We start from the raw sequence: 17,680 nt of genomic DNA on the forward strand, positions 1-17,680 counted from the left end.
TGAATTACAGGCCCATATCACTAACGTCGGTTTGAAGTAGGGTTTTGAAACATATACTGCATTCGAACATTATGGAGTACCTCAAAGAAAATGATTGATTGACGCATAGTCAGCACGGATTCAGAACAAATCGTTCTTGCGAAACACAACTATCTCTTTATACTCATGAAGTAATGAGTGCTCTCGACAGGAGATGTCAAACTGATTTCATATTTTTAGATTTCCAGAAGGCTTTTGACACGGTTCCTAAGAAGCGTCTTCGTACCAAACTGCGTGGCTATGGAATATCGCCTCAGCTGTGCGACTGGATTCGTGATTTCCTGTTAGAAAACTCACAGTTCGTAGTAATACACGGAAAGTCATCGAGTCAAACAGAAGTAATATCCAGCGATGCCTAAGGAAGTGTTATAGCCACTCTATTGTTCCTAATCTATATTAACGTCGTAGGAAACATTTTGAGTAGCCCTCTTAGGCTTTTTGCAGAAGATGCTGTAATTTACCGTCTTTAAACTCATCACACGACCAAAACGAATTGTAAAATGATTTAGATATCTATAAGTCACACAAATCTGAAGGCTGTAAATTCAACTAAATACTTAGATATTATACTTACATATAACCTAAACTGGAACGATCACATAGATAACGTTGTCGGTAGAGGAAACCAAAGACTGCGATTCATTGACAGAATACTTAGAAGGTGCAACAGGTCTACTAAGGAGACTGCTTACACAACTCTTGTCCGCTCTGTTCTGGAGTATTGCTGTGCGGTGTGCGATCCGCATCAGGTGAGACTGACGGATGACATCGAAAAAGTACAAAGAAGGGTAGCTCGTTTTCTATTATCGCGAAATAGGGGAAATAGTGCCACAAACATGATACGTGAATTGGAGTGGCAATCATTAAAACAAAGGCGTTTTTCGTTATGGCGGGATCTTCTCATGAAATTTCAATCACCAGTTTCCTCCTCCGATCACTAAAACATTCTGTTGGCACCTACCTACATAGGGAAAATGATCGTCACGATAAAATCAGGGCTCACACATAAAAATTTAAGTGCTCGTTTTTCCCGCGCGCCTTTCGAGAGTGGAACGGTAGAGAGACAGCTTGAAGGTGGTTCATTGAACCCTCTGCCAGACACTTTATAGTGAATAGCAGAGTAATCACGTAGATGTAGATGTAGAATGTTGCAAGGTTGCATTCGTCATCGCCACATGGACCCAGCACGTGGCTTGATTGAATGGGGTGACACTGACAGACAACTCGATCGCCAATAGTTCGCATAGAAGTTAGTGTGAACAGTAGACGTTACATTTCTGACATGTTAAGCGCGATGGCTGAGCCCTACCATTGAGGTTTTAATGACGTTATCTTCCAACGCAGACTCGATGATAACCGCGTTGACATTACTCATCTCGATACACAGTGTATTCGGCTTTTGCCCTGGCCAGAACATTCTTTAGATCTCTCATCTACTGAAAACAACAGGCCGTGCCATGCCGAGTGACTGGGAACCTTTGACTGACGAACTCCAGGGCAGCGTGGAATGTCGTACCCGTATCTGTCATCCAAGTTTACTTCGGTTCGATGCCCATCCGGGTTAGAACTCTTGTTGCTGTCAGAAATGGCAACGTCCCGTTAAATTTCGGGCCCTATATACTCCCAAATCATACACTGCCACATCTACATCTACCTCTATATCTACATGTTTACTTTGCAATTCACAATTAAGTGCCTGGTAGAGAGTTCATCGAGCCACCTTGAAGCTATTCCTACACTGTTCCACTCTCGAGAAGCGCGTAGGAAAAACGAACACACAAATCTTTGCTTGAGAAATCTGATTTGTCTTATTTTATTATGATGAGCATTCTTGCCTAAGTAGGTGGGCGCCAACGAACTATTTTCACACTCTGAGGACCACGTTGGTGACTGAAATTTCATTAGGAGATTCTGCGGCAACGAAAATCACCGTTAATATAATTGTTACCACCCCAATTCGCTTATCATACATGTTGCGCGATACAAAACGAGGTGCCCTTCTTTGAACTTTTTCGATGTCCTCCGTTAGTCCTATCTGATGCAGATCCCACAATGCACTGAAGTACTCCAAAAGGGGGCGGACGAACGTAGTGAAAACAGTTAGTTTAGTATACCTGTTGCATTTTCTAAGTGATATGCCAAAAAATAGCAACCATTGCTTTACTTTGCCCACAACATTATCTACGACATCTTTCCAATTTAAGATATTCATAATTGTAATCTTAAGTAATTAGTTGAATTTACAGCCTGTAGATTTGCTTGTTTTGTCGTGTTACCGAAATTTAGTGGACTCCTTTTAGTACTCAGGAGGATGACTTTACACTTTTCATTATTTAGAATTAATTGCCACTTTTCGCATCATACAGATATCTTCTCTAAATCATTTCGAAATTGGTTTTAATCAACAGATGAGTTTACAAGACGGAAAAACAATCTGGAAGGGCTGTGCGGGTTGTCTCCTATGTCGTTTATCTAGATCAGGAACTCATGACGGTTTATAACACTTCCTTGCGGAACGCCAGATATTACTTCTGTTCTTCTCGACGACTTTCTGTCAGTTACTACTAACTACGACCTTTCTGACAGGAAATCACGAATCCAGTCGCACAACTGAGATGATACGTCATATGGATGTAATTTGATTAGAAGTTGCTTATGAGGAACGGTGTCAGCCTTCTGTAAATCTAAAAATATGGAATCAACTTGACATACCCTGTTAATATCATCCATTATTTCGAAAGAATAAAGAGCTAGTTGAGTTTCAAAAGGACGATATTTGCTGAATCTGTGTTGGCTGTTTGTTAATAAATCGAGATACCCCATTATGTTCGAACACAGTAGATGTTCCAAAATCCTACTGCAGATCGACATTAGCGATAAGGGTCTGTAATTCGGTGGATTATTGCTATTTCCTTTCTTGGATATTGGTGTGAACTGTGCAATTTTCCGATCTTTAGGTACGAATCATTTGACAAATGAGCGGTTGTATTTGATTAATTCGAATTCGGGAATACTTTCTTCACCTACAGATTTAATCATGAATTCTTCCTCCTGTATTATGTACCTATAAGAAGTAAAATTTCGTTGCTTGCGATCCTTTTTGCTGTTGCAATTTTAATGGCCAGCCATATTCTTACGTTCGTCGTCAGTCTTGAGATTTCAACGCCACTGAGCGAACCGACCAAGGTGGTGTAGTGGTTAGTACACGGGACTTGTATCCGGCAGGACGATTGTTCAAATCCGCCTGCGTCGCTCCAGATTTAGGTTTTTCATTGATTTCCCAAAGTCGCTCCTGGCAAATGCCGGGATGGTTCCTTTGAAATGGTGTGACCGATTTTCTTCCCCAGCCGCGAAACAATCTAGGCTTGTGCTTCGCCTCTGATGGCGGTTATTGCGGAATAACTGGTGTTCGGTTACATCTGTTCTTTTCGTCTCCAGTTCAACCAGTCTATTAAAGCCACTCGAAATAACAAGTTTCTGAAATAAGCGATTTTCGGCTCTTATTGGAATTTTTTCAGAAATAAACATAGATATTGAACAAAAAAACATGTTGCAATTGAGGATTTGGGAATTACATGTAGTCTGTGCTAAAGGGCGAAAACTGAAGATGTAGGAGGTTTTTCGTGTTAAGTTGTCCGTTTCCAAGTGCTGCACACAGATAAAGGCATATTACGAGTACGTAGAAACAGCAGCAGATTGTTACTTTCAATTTTTCTTGTTAACTCTGAACGAATTAAATTTTTATTTTTTTATAACGGCGACTATAACTTCTTTTCTCTTTTATTATTTGACAGAAATGACAGACAAATAATAAGTTTTTGTGAAAAATTTGTAGCATGAACATGTGTGAGGGTGCTAAGCGTTCAACGAAGCATCAATATGGGCTTTCGGAACCGAAGGCCCACTCGATTCCTCTCGATGAATGCACGACACAAAGCTTTAAGCCTCGCCCGGGCCTGTCAACAACGGCATTGAACCGTTGATGAATGGGAACATGTAGCCTGGTCAGACGAGTCTCGTTTCATATTGTATCGATCGGGTGGACTTGTGCGGGTATGGAGAGAAACTAATGACTTCATGGACCCTGCATGTCAGCAGGGGACTGATCAAACTGGTGGAAGCTCTGTAATGGTGTGGGACGTGTGCAGTTGGAGTGATACGGAACACCTGATACGTCTAGATGCGACTCTGACAGGCGACACATACGTAACGTGATCACCTACATCCATTCGTATCTATTGTGCATTCCGGCAGACTTGGGAAATGCGACCCCCCCCCCCCCCCCCCCACGTCCAGAATTACTACAGAGTGATTCCAGGAACACCCATCTGAGTTTAAACACTTCCGCTGGCCACCAAACTCCCCAGACATGAACATTATTGAGCAAATCTGAGATGCCTTGCAACGTGCTGTTCAGAAGAGATATCAACCCCCTCTTGCTCTTTCGGATTTATGAACAGCCCTGCAGAATTCATGGTGTCACTTCTCTCCAGCACTATTTCAGACATTACTCGAGTCCATGCCATGCTGTGTTGCCGCACTTCTGCGCGCTTGCTGGGGCTCTACGCAACATGAGGCAGGTGTAGCAGTTTTTTTGGCTCTTCAATGCATGACCGCTTGAACTGTGCTAGGGACACTGTCAATGGGGTGTCTGAATGTCTGTGGATAGTTAGCTTCCAGTTCTTCCTTAAGAGCCAAAAGGCGATTTGGTAGTGATGTTGGATGGTAGGATATGGATCGAAGTAAACGTTCTGGCTCATCCCAGACGTGTTCCACTGGGATCACGTCGGGACTCTGGGAAGGCCAGTCCATTTCAGGAATGTTATTATCCATAAACCATTGCCTCAAGATGCTCCTTTATGACAGGGTGCGTTGTCATGCTGATAAGAATGGTCATCTTCTCAGGATTGTTCCTCTACTGTAGACGGCACACAACGCTGTAAAGCCTTTTCATATCCTTCTCCATTTAGAGTTTTCTTAATTTCAATAACAGGGCCAAATCCTACTCATGAAAAACACCCGTGTACTGTACTACCACGTCCTCTGTAGTTCACAGTTGGGGGTACACATGATGGCAGGCAGTGCTCTGCAGGTACAAAAATGTGTGGCTTATCAGTAGCTGCTCGATCATTTTACCCTATTCTTTTTAACTCCCTGCACACAGTCACTGTGCTAACTGGACTTCTGGCTGCACTTTAGAACTCGCAAATGGCTTAGTTCGCTGATTTCATGCGATCTTTAACAACCACTCTCCGGTTCAGGTCCGTCAGTAGATGACGTCTGCTTGATCTTGGTTTAGCTCTGGTTGTTTCTTCGTGTTTCCACTTCACATTTACGTCACCAACCGTCAACCTGGGCAGCTCTAGAAGAGTTGAAATGTCTCTGATGGTTTTCTTACTAAGGTGACATCAATGATTTGTCCACGTTCGAATTCACTGAGCCCCTGCTGTTACTGTTTCGCTATTGACGACACAGTGCTCCACGCCTCCTTATACACTACTGGCCATTAAAATTGCTACACCACGAAGATGACGTGCTACAGACAGGAAATTTAACCGACAAGAAGAAGATGCTGTGATATGCAAATGATTAGCTATTCAGAGCATTCACACAAGGTTGGCGCCGGTGGCGACACCTACAACGTGCTGACATGACGAAAGTTTCCAACCGATTTCTCATACACAAACAGCAGTAGACTGGTGAAATGTTGTTGTGATGCCTCGTGTAAGGAGGAGAAATGCGTACCATCACGTTTCCGACTTTGATAAAGGTCGGATTATAGCCTATCGCGATTGCGCTTTATCGTCTCGAGACATTGCTGCTCGCGTTGGTCGAGATCCACAGTCGAGATGACAGGTATCTTATTAGGATGGCTGTAACGGATCGTGCAGCCACGTCTCCATCCCTGAGTCAACAGATGGAGACGTTTGCAAGACAACAACCATTTGCACGAATAGCATGGGCTATCAGCTCAGAGACCATGGCTGCGGTTACTCTTGACGCTGCATCACAGACAGGAGTGCCTGCGATGGTGTACTCAACGACGAACCTGGGTGCACGAATGGCAAAACATCATTTTTTCGGATGAATCCAGGTTCTGTTTACAGCATCATGATGGTCGTACACGTGTTTGGCGATATCGCGATGAACGCACATTGGAAGCGTGTATTCTTCATCGCCATACTGGCGTATCACCCGGTGTGATGGTATAGGGTGCCACTGGTTACACGTCTCGGTCACCTCTTGTTCGCATTGACGGCACCTTGAACAGTGGACGTTACATTTAAGATGTGTTACGACCCATGGCTCTACCCTTCATTCGATCTCTGCGAAACCCTACATTTCAGCAGGATAATGCACGATCGCATGTTGCAGTTCCTGTACGGGCCTTTCTGCATACAGAAAATGTTCGACTGCTGCCCTGGCCAACACATTCTCCAGATCTCTCACCAATCGGAAACGTCTGGTCAATGGTGGCCGAGCAACTGGCTCGTCACAATACGCCAATGGCAAAGAATTAAGCAATACGTCGAACCAGACACGTTAACGGAAGTACAACCGCTTTTCCTATTACGTACTAGATGCCTAACTAAAACTTAAATAACTATAATTTCTTGAACTATCAGTTTAGTATTGCAGAACTCAACAGAGCACTCTTTTTTAAGAGAAAATCTCTCAGGACGAGGCAATATACAGAACTCTGCTGCATGATATCTTCATTATCACAGAAAGGGAGGGAGCCACTTCTGTAATCTCTTCAATAATGTTTAGAGCATATGAGCTGATATTGCCAAATGGATGACTGCATGCAGTGAACCGATAAGATAGCATGGAAATCCATTTCATGAGTAAACCCCGTACAAATCTATAACATACTTTCAGAAATTCGTGGACAGAATGTTGAAACATAGACAAGGCTCGTCCATTAACACAACAGGCTCTTAGCTGTGAAAGAGTCTAGCAACTAATATTAGTTACTCTCAGTCTAAACAGACACGTTACTGATTTGTCTAACAACATAAACCATACTTAAGGAAGCGTAGCCCAGCCTGCGTAGGTACAGAGGCAGAGTATGCTTGGCTGTTTCATGAGAAAACTTCCTTTCTCAAAGCTGGCAATTATAACGGTACTGTGCTCTGAAGATTACAAATACCCATTCCAGTTTCACTGCTGCAACATCTCATTGCTGCAACGTCTAGTTCTAACGTCCATGATAAAACGTGGAACATGTAAGTTCCATTAATTTGGTTCTACTTTGTCATTGGCTGATTCCCAGCGAACTGCTAATACAGGATTATTCCGTGGTATACCTAAATTTTTTCGCGTTGCATTCTATATCCTATTCGTAAAACGGCGCTCCTGTTTAATTAACTGTGAACTGGCAGTGAGCGCAAGGCGACCGCCAGTAGGAAATATTTTGAACTGATTTCCATTCCCGTCATTTCAATTGCAACCAACGGAAACCTCCCACAGTCACAGACGGAACTGGAGGATCGAACAGCGTTACAACAGCTCAGGGATCAACTGCCTATGTAAAAGCCAAAAACACACTCGTCGGTGATGTATAATTCCGTATCCACATACTGCTGTCCTGGGAATGATTCCAGCTTATCAGCCAGTACAAAGCTCGAAAACAACTAAAACTGCTAAGAGACCCCATATGTATCCTACATGCTTCTACCATTATCCTCACCTACAAGTTCCTCACCAATACCAAGTTAGGTTAATATTGCCTGAATCATCACCCTTCCTATACTCTACGAATTCCTTGAAATCCTACAAAGATAAGTTGACTACATCGCGTTCAGCATGCGCCTCTCTTTCCCATCTCGCACCTTCTACCAACCTATCCCTTCCGGGCACCTTCTTCTCTTCTAGGAGCACTTCCGGACGCAATACGTTAATCAGAAAAATCTCATCTCAACACCCATTATGCTACCCTCTCCCACCCGAACTTCAACCAACGTCCACTACTCAACGATGAAATACGTCGTGAGATGTGTATTACTCCAGTCTTAGTCAACAGCGCTCCACTTCAGTCCATCCTTCCATTTTCTCCCTCCTCCAACCTCCTCCTCGATAACTGTTTGTTGCTTTCTCCGGTTCACAGGGCCTCACTGTATAACTCAACATTCCACCTCCATTATCAACATGACTATTTTGATCCACCTATAACATCATTATAACATAGCAGTGTTAACATCATCTGCGTCTACATTTTGATTTTTGCGCAAATTCGCCTAAAATTTTTTGAACTACAAAATATTTCGCAAGTGTATCTATTTTTCATAACAGAATTTATTTCTCATGTTCTACATAATTAAACATTTTCTTAAATTTAGGCAGAAGAGCCGGCCGCGGTGGCCGAGCGGTTCTAGGCGCTTCGGTCCGGAACCGCGCGACCGCTACGGTTGCAGGTTCGAATCCTGCCTCGGGCATGGATGTGTGTGAGGTCCTTAGGTTAGTTAGTTTTAAGTAGTTCTAAGTTCTAGGGAACTGATGACCTCAGATGTTAAGCCCGGTTGTACTCAGAGCCATTTGAACCATTTAGGCTGAAGAACGTTTTATACCAACTGCCAGTCAGTCTCTCATTGGGAACTGAATTAATAATAATTTTATTGTGGTGGTCTGCGGTCTGAAAACTGGTTTGATTCACCTCTCCATGATACTCTATCCTGTGCGAGCCTCTTCGTCTCCGAATGACTACTGCGACCTACAGCCTTCTGTATCTGCTTACTGTATTCATCTCCTGATCTCTCTCTACGATTTTTGCCTCCCACACTCCCCTCCACTAATAAACTGGTGATCCCTTGATGTCTCAGAATGTGCCTCCTTCACCGATCCCTTCTACTAGTAGGTTTTGCCACAAATTTCTTTTCTCGACAGTTCTATTCAGTACCTCCTCATTAGTTACGTGATCTACCCATCTAATCTTCTGTAGCACAACATTTCAAAAGCTTCTATTCTCTTCTGGTCTAAACTATTCTCTGCTTGTCTAAACTATTTATCGTCCATGTTTCACTTCCATACGTGGCTACACTTCATACAAACACTTTCAGAAAAGACTTCCTAACACTTAAAAATATATTCGATTTGAACAAATATCTCTTCCTCAGAAAAGCTTTTCCTGCCAGTCTACATTTTACATCACCTCTACTTCGACGCCGCGCGGGGTAGCCGTGTGGTCTCAGGAGCCTTGCCACGGTTCGCGCTGCTCCCCCCGTTGGAGGTTCGAGTCCTCCCTTGAGCATGGGCGTGTATGTTGTCCTTAGTACACTTAAACTAACGTACACATTATTTTAAGTTTGATTAAGTACTGTGTAGGTCTAGGGACGATGACATCAGCAGTTTGGTCCCATAGAACTTACCACAAATTTCCAGTTTCTACTTCGGCCATCATCAGTTATTTTATTGGTCAAATGCCAGAACTCACTAACTGCTTTCAGCGCGTCGATTCCTAATGTAATTCCCGCAGCGTCACCTCATTTGATGCGACTTCATTCCATATCACTGTTTTGCTTTGGTTGATTTTCATCTTACATTCTCCTTTCAAGACACCGCCCATCCTGTTCATCTGCTCTTCCAAGTCCTTTGCTGTCTCTGACAGAATCACAATGTCATCGGCAAACTTCAGAGTTTTTATTTCTTCTCCATAGACTGTAATTCCTACTCCAAATTTTTCTTTGATTTCCTGTACTGCTTGCTTAATGAGCAGGTTGAATAACGTCAGAGATGTCTCACTCCCTTCTCAACCACTGCTTCCCCTTTTTAATGCCCCTCGACTCTTGTACTGCCATCTCGTTTCTGTACAGATTACAAATGGCCTTTCTCTCCCTGTATTTTATCCCTGCTATCTTCAGAATTTCAAAGAGAGTATTCCAGTCTACATTATCAAAAGCTGTCTTTACGTCTATAAATGCTATAATCGTAGGTTAGCCTTCCCATAACCTTAACATATATTCTAAGATGAGTCATAGAGTATTGCCTCGTTTGTTCCTACATTTCTCCAGAATTGAAACTGATCATCCGCGAGGTTGGCCTCTTGCTAATCTACATTTTACATCCAGTTTTTCCATTCGTCTCTAAAGAATTCGCGTTAGTATTTTGCAACCATGCCTTATTAAACTAACAGTTCGGTAATATTCCACCTCTCTCAGTTAGTTAGTAACATGTTCCGTAGATCATCTGAATGATTCTTTTATGGAAATGATGCGGGACGAGTGTGTTTACAGGATCTGTATAAATTATTAAGGTTAACACATTAATGAATGTTTATTATTTTTTAGTCCTACTTATGCAACTACATATTTTTAGTGGCCGTCAGCTTTTAAGTAGACATTCTTCAATGACATGGAAGGAGTTGTGCAGGAGAAATGATTTTTAAATTAGCTTTAAAACTTGCTTCGCTAAATGTCATACTTTTTATATTATTGAGAAAATCATCAAAAACTTTTGTTGCTGCAGACTGAACTCCTTCTGAGCTACTGACTAGTCTTGTGTAGTTCGCGAACGAACTAGTTCGGAAGAGCACTCCGACAGGCAAACTACGCGAACTAGTTCACGGATAACCTCGCTAATTTGTTCGTTCGCTCTTTTCCGAAGATCGACAGAGAGCCCGCAGTAGGCTTCAAAAAAATCTCACGCCCCCCCCCCCCCCCCTCCCCGCCAATGAGCGTCATATCGTGCTGAGCGTCTGCCAGCTGCAGTTATATAGTTCAGTGCTGCGAATTTTCTGCTTTACGGTATTCTGCACTACAGTGTCTTGACATATAGCCATAGTGTCAAGAAGTAAAATCGTAGACAGCATTAGGTAAGTACAGTACCTAAATGTGTAATGTAAACTGATATCATCACATAACAATGGACTTGTACAATGCGATGATGTGGAGTACGGTAATGCGTATCGGTTGATTATAGGGCTACTACGTTTTGTTTTAGGCTGTTTATTACTATGTGATCAAAAAGGAAACATAGTTCCTTGTGGTCACGTTTCACTGAAGACAGATAAAAGAAAAGCAAAATGTAACCACTGTTCAACATTAAAAAGTATTGCAGTAGTCTCAAACGGAAATTTAACCCGGCATATGAAAACAAAACACGCTTTAATCCCAGTAACGATGGAAATACAACCAACCGATAATGTCTAGTTTAAACTCACTGCAGGCAAATCAAACTACATCCTTATTGCAGAATGTTACTTCGGTATCAGCCTCCCAACAGTCAATGAACCAATATATTCGAAGACCACCGTCAGTCCGAAAGGTTGAAGAAATAGGCAGACAAGTTGTCAAGATGGTAGCTAAAGGGCAGCACGCTCTACGAGTTGTGGAAGAAAAAGATTTTCGAAAACTGATAGAACTAGTTTCTCATTGCCCAAACCTACAAACTTCCATCAAGAAAAACGTTATCGGAAAATTTAATATCAAGGGGTCACAATGATATAATGGATGAATTACAAAGGAATGTGCAAGCTCTATCTGCGTTATCTCTCAATACTGATGGTTGGACGTCGAGGAATAATGAAAGCAATATAGCCATTGTAGCCCACTTCATAGATGAAGAGACTAAACTTGAGTCGGCATTACTTGGTTGTATTAATTATAAAGAGCGGCATACCAGCCAAAACTTGCGCAATTTCTTGAAAGACGTTATGACAGACTGGCATATTTCCCATAAAGTTGCTGCTATTGTTAGCGATAATGTTTCGCCCACTCTCTAAATCTTGTTGTACAAGAAGCTACTAAAGAAATATCTGACGTTTTGGCGCAAGTTAAAAATATTGGCGAGTTTTTCAATCGTAGTACACAAGGCCAAAAAAAAAACTGATTGCTACACATCAGCAAATAAATCTGCCTGTCCTCAAGCTCAAACAGGACGTCCAGACCCGCTGGAATTCTACTTTTGACATGCTTCAGCGAATAGTGAAGGTAAAGGATGCAGTGATTGCTACATTAGCACTTCTAAGCTCTGACCTAACAATAAAAGAAAGTGACTCGCAAATAATAGGAGTTTTGCCCTTACTTAGTCCATTCTATGAAATTACGGTAGAAATAAGTGCCAAAAGAAATGTGACTTTGTCAAAAGTTATTGTGTTTTGTAACCTGCTCAACAGTTTTCTGCACAAGCATGCTTCTAACAATAAAAAAAATTGTCGCTGTGCAATCAGTGCTCAAGAAAGGCATGGAACACTGTTTTACAGATTTAGAGAATAACATTCTATACGCTGAGAGTGCTATTCTGGTTCCCCGATCTAGACAGAGAGGTTTTAGAAATCAAAAAGCTTGTGAAGTTACAATGCAATGCTTCAAAAATAAAGTTGGCAGAGTGCAGTTACTTCGGAGGGAGAATCGAGATATTTTAGTAGCTGATCGTTCTGCTAGCGACCCTTCGGCGTCTTGTTCTAGTAGCACCAAAATTGAAAATAAAAAAGACTCTATATGGGACGAGTATGACCAACCAATAGGAAGAATCACTAGACCAGATAACCAACTTGATGCTGGTATTCGAGAACTAGATAAATACCTCAGTGAAGAGTATTTAGATCGAGAAAAAGCTCCGCCTGAGTGGTGGCACGCGCATCGTCAGTTATATCCTTATATGTGTTAAACAGATTTTGCATAGCAGCGACATCAGTGCCCTGCGAACGCGTTTTTTCGGCGACGGAACAACTTCTTAATGAACGAAGAACACTGTTATCAACGAACAAAGTTTCCAAATTAATGTTTTTACATAATAATACGTAAATTTTTGTAATATTTCACTTGTAAATTAGAAGACTGATTATTTGAAGAATGATAATGCAAAGCACAAAAAGTATGCTTTAGAATACGATCTCACTCAGGGATCATAGCTATTTTTTCTATGTCTAATTGTTTGGTAACAAATTATAAGTGTTAGTGTTTCTTCTGTTAATGATAATGGTATTATTGTTTGTGCCATATAGTACTTAACCTGTACCTAAAGCAGAAATATTTTTTGTTGGTTATTTCCAAAAGTTTAAAAAAGTCGATTATTTATGAAAGTGTATTTTTATTCACAAAAAAACGCATTTAGCATATTCTGTAAGAAATATTCCTACAATGAACTAATAAGTAAATAAATATATTTTAAAATTAAAATACTAAGAGTGCACTGTATGTAAAGTGAAGTAGTTGACTACCACATTTTACCCATTTGTGTAAATAACTGGTTTATTTGCCCTTTCGAAGTCTAATTACTCAACATAAAACTGTAATAATACAGGCATTGGCAATACTGGCCATTATTTAAAAGACTAGCATAACGAATAAAAGAGCGTCTGCAGTAGCGGTAGCAAAGCGAGCGAACTGTGTTTCTGGAAATCGAGATGGGAGCTAACGAACTAAAAGAGCGACCTTGTTCGCGACGGAACCGCGAACTAAACTGAACGTTCCCAGTCGCGAACTATTAAGCGCAAGACTACTACTGACAGCCTTAACAACGGGTAATAACATCACTCTCTCTCTCTCTCTCTCTCTCTCTCTCTCTCTCTTCTTAGCGATCACAGGCCCTGTAGGCCACGCGCTTCATCAACGATCTGCTTCCACCGCCTTCTATCCCTCGCAGCCTCTCTATACCCTGCGGGAATTCCTAATGCTGCGATGTCCTTCTCTATGTCATCTTTCCACCTTGCACGAGGCCGGCCCAATGGTCTTGTTGCCTGGAGAGTTCCTTCAAGAACATCACTGTTCCCCTCAACTTGTGATGTATTATTTATGACAATTTCATTAGCGAATATATGCATTGTGTTGGTTTAGTTCAAACGCCTAGCTCCTTGAAGAGGTTCCTACATGACGTTGGTGGGTGAACACCACATATTATTCTTACTGCTCAACTTTGTACAGTCAGTATTTTCTAACTTGTGAGTTACCCCAAAAACTATTTCGTAAGACATTATTGAATGGTAGTATGCAGAATAGGTGAGCAGGCTGATACGTTTGTTTCCAATGTCAGAAATTATATGAAGTAGCTGAACTTGTTTGAGAAGTGCAGTAACATGCTTCTTCCTCTTCAAGTTTTGATCAGTGCACAGAACTGAATGTAGTGCGCTTTTTCAAAATTCGGGAGAGTCCATTTTCAGAGATCCGCTTAATAATTCTCTGTAAAACATCATTTGCTACCTCTTCTGTTGCTTTTCTCTAATGAGATTTATTACAATACTTGTTGCATCTGCAGAAAGAACCAGTTGTGCTTGTTGAGTATTAAGTGGAAGTACATTCAAGTATATAAGGAATAGGAGTGGACCCAAAATTGAACCCTTTGATTTTTCCCCTGTCACTAGAGTTTTCTACCTTTCTGTCTATGTCTGAATTATTCAGCACCACTTTTCCATTATGTTTGTTAATTATGATTCAAACCAGCTGTGTGTAATGTTATCACTTCCATAAAAGTGAGTCTTTCTAAGACAGTAATATTATGTACACAGTCAAACGCCTCGCAAGGATCACAAAAAATGCCAACTGGCAATATGTTATTACAGTATTTACGGCTTGTACTATTTGATGTGGGAATGTATAAATGATGTTCTCAGTCGAGCGGCCTTTCTTGAGTCCAACCGCTGTTACGTTAAGTAGATTGTTTCCACTTAAGTGTGTGACAACTCTTTACCAAATTAATTCTTCGAATATCTTGGAAAAAAGATATCAGTAAGAAATGGGACGATAATTATTTAAGTCTGTCTTGTCATCTTTCTTGTGAAGTGGTTTAACAATTGTTGTGTTGTTCTTGTGGTCTTCAGTCCAGAGACTGGCTTAATGCTGCTCTCCATGCTACTCTATCCTGTGCAGCTTCTTCATCTCCCAGTACCTACAGCAACCTACATCCTTCTGAATCTGCGTAGTGTATTCATCTCTCGGTGTTCCTCTACGATTATTACCCTCCACGCTGCCCTCCAATACTAAATGGGTGATCCCTTGATGCCTCAGAACATGTCCTACCAACGATCCCTTCTTCTAGTCAAGTTTTCCACAAACTTCTCTTCTCTCCAATTCTATTCAATACCTCCTCATTAGTTACGTGATCTACCCATCTAATCTTCAGCATTCTTCTGTAGCACCACATTTCGAAAGCTTCTATTCCCTTCTTGTCTAAACTGTTTATCGTCCACGTTTCACTTCCATACATGGCTACACTCCATACAAATACTTTCAGAAACGACTTCCTGACACTTAAATCTATATTCGATGTTAACAAATTACTCTTCTTCAGAAACACTTTCCTTGCTATTGCGAGTCTGCATTTTATATCCTCTCTACTTCAACCATCATCAGTTTTTTGCTCCCCAAATAGTAAAACTCATTTACTTCTCTAAGTTTCTCATTTCCTAATCTATTTCCCTCAGCATGACCCGATTTAATTCGACTACAATCGATTATCCTCGTTTTTCTTTTGTTTATGTTCATCTTATATCGTCCTCCCAAGACATTGTCCATTCCGTTCAACTGCTCTTCCAGGTCCTTTGCTGTCTCTGACAGAATTACAATGTTATCGGCGGAGTTCAAACTTTTTATTCCTTCTCCATGGATTTTAATTCCTTCTCCCATTTTTGTTTTGTTTCCTTTACTAATTGTCCAATATACAGATTGAATAACATCGGGGATAGGCTACAACCCTGTTTCATTTCCTTCCCAACCACTGCGTCCCTTTCATGTCCCTCGACTCTTATAACTGCCACCTGGTTTCCGTACAGATTGTAAATAGCCTTTCGCTCCCTGTATTTTACCCCCGCCACCTTCAGAATTTGAAAGAGAGTATTCCAGTCAACATTGTCAAAAACTGTTTCTAAATCTACAAATGCTAGAAACGTAGGTTTGCCTTTCCTTAATCTATCTTCTAAGATAAGTCGTAGGGTCAGTATTGCCTCGTGTGTTATAACATTTCTATGGAATCCAACTGATCTTCCCCGAGGTTGGCTTCTACCAGTTTTTCTATTCGTCTGTAAAGAATTCGCGTTAGTATTTTGCAGCCGTTACTTATTAAACTGATAGTTCGGTAATTTTCACAGTTATCAATACCTGCTTCCTTTGGGATTGGAATTATTATATTCTTCTTGAAGTCTGAGGGTATTTCGCCTGTCTCATACAATTTGCTCTCCAGATGGTAGAGTTTTGTCAGGGCTGGCTACCCCAAGGCTATCTCTAATGGAATGCTGTCTACTTCCCTGGCCTTCTTTCGACTCAGGTCTTTCAATGCTCTGTCAAACTCTTCACGTAGTATCATATCTCCGATTTCATCTTCATCTACATCCTCTTCCATTTCCATAATATTGTCCTCAATTACATCGCCCTTGTATAGACCCTCTATATATTCCTTCCACCTATCTACTTTCCCTTCTTTGCTTAGAACTGGTTTTCCATCTGAGCTCTTGATATCCATACAATTACATATTTTAATCTATCTGGTAAAAGGCCCTGTGCCAGTGACGCACTGCGTATATCGCTAAGGACATTACTTATTGAGCTGGATCAACTTGTCAACTAGAATTTTTATAACTATATTAATTTCAGAGAAGGCTGCTGGTGCCACATCCAGTCGCCTGAAGTTTTGTAGAATGACACTTTTAATATATCCTCTTGGTTCTTCAACTGAACCATTTAATCTGATATTTGCTCTACGTTTAGAAAATGATTGTTAAAAGTCCTTACAACTTCTGAATCATCAGTCATAAAATTGTCATTTAGTGTAACTGTTATGAAATCTCGTACTCTGACTGGCTGTCCAGTCTCCAATTTGAGCCGGCCGGGGTGGCCGAGCGGTTCTAGGCGCTACAGTCTGGAACCGCGTGACTGCTACGGTCGCAGGTTCGAATCCTGCCTCGGGCATGGATGTGTGTGATGTCCTTAGGTTAGTTAGGTTTAAGTAGTTCTAAGTTCTAGGAGACTGATGACCTCAGAATTTAAGTCCCATAGTGCTCAGAGCCATTTGAACCATTTGAATCTCCAATTTCACAATGTCCCACACAGTTTCATCTGGTTATCTACATTATTTATTTCTGTTAAGACAAGCATACTCCTGGACTTTGTAATGACTTTCCTTAAAATAACATAGTATTTTTTGTGGTATGCAAGTAATATCAAATCTTGATTTCCTCTGGCCTTTACATGAATTTAACTCTTTCTCTTGCACGAGATTTTAACTCCCTTAGTTATCCACAGCTTACTTGTATTTTAATGGATCTTCTGAATAATTTTTTGGAAAAACACCTTTAAAATACTGACAAAAATTGACATTAACATCTCTTTCTACTCATATTTCATCCCGTACCACCTCTTTTAGCTTACTGTTTTAACATTGTATCCTCTTCAGCTTAACAAGTCTCTTTGCTTCGTATGAACTTGCCTCAGTGTTGTAAGTGCCATACGATTTCCATTAACTGTACATCATGATCAGATAGTCTATTAGCAGTTAGGTACAAATTAATTGTTTCAGCCTGAGCGCTGTCTGTAAAAATGTAATCAATCAGTACTACTATTTTGCCGCGCAGGAGACGGAAAACTCAGTAGTGAAATTAGAATGAAACACCCAAATAATAATTTCAATTCATTTTTTCTACACTGAAAGCTCCAAAAACTACTCACTGTTTCTTCCTATCTGAAAGGTAACTCAATAATACATCTAGGCTTCT

Source organism: Schistocerca gregaria, chromosome 4, assembly GCF_023897955.1.
Source record: "Schistocerca gregaria isolate iqSchGreg1 chromosome 4, iqSchGreg1.2, whole genome shotgun sequence".
In the NCBI taxonomy this organism is placed as follows: domain Eukaryota; kingdom Metazoa; phylum Arthropoda; class Insecta; order Orthoptera; family Acrididae; genus Schistocerca; species Schistocerca gregaria.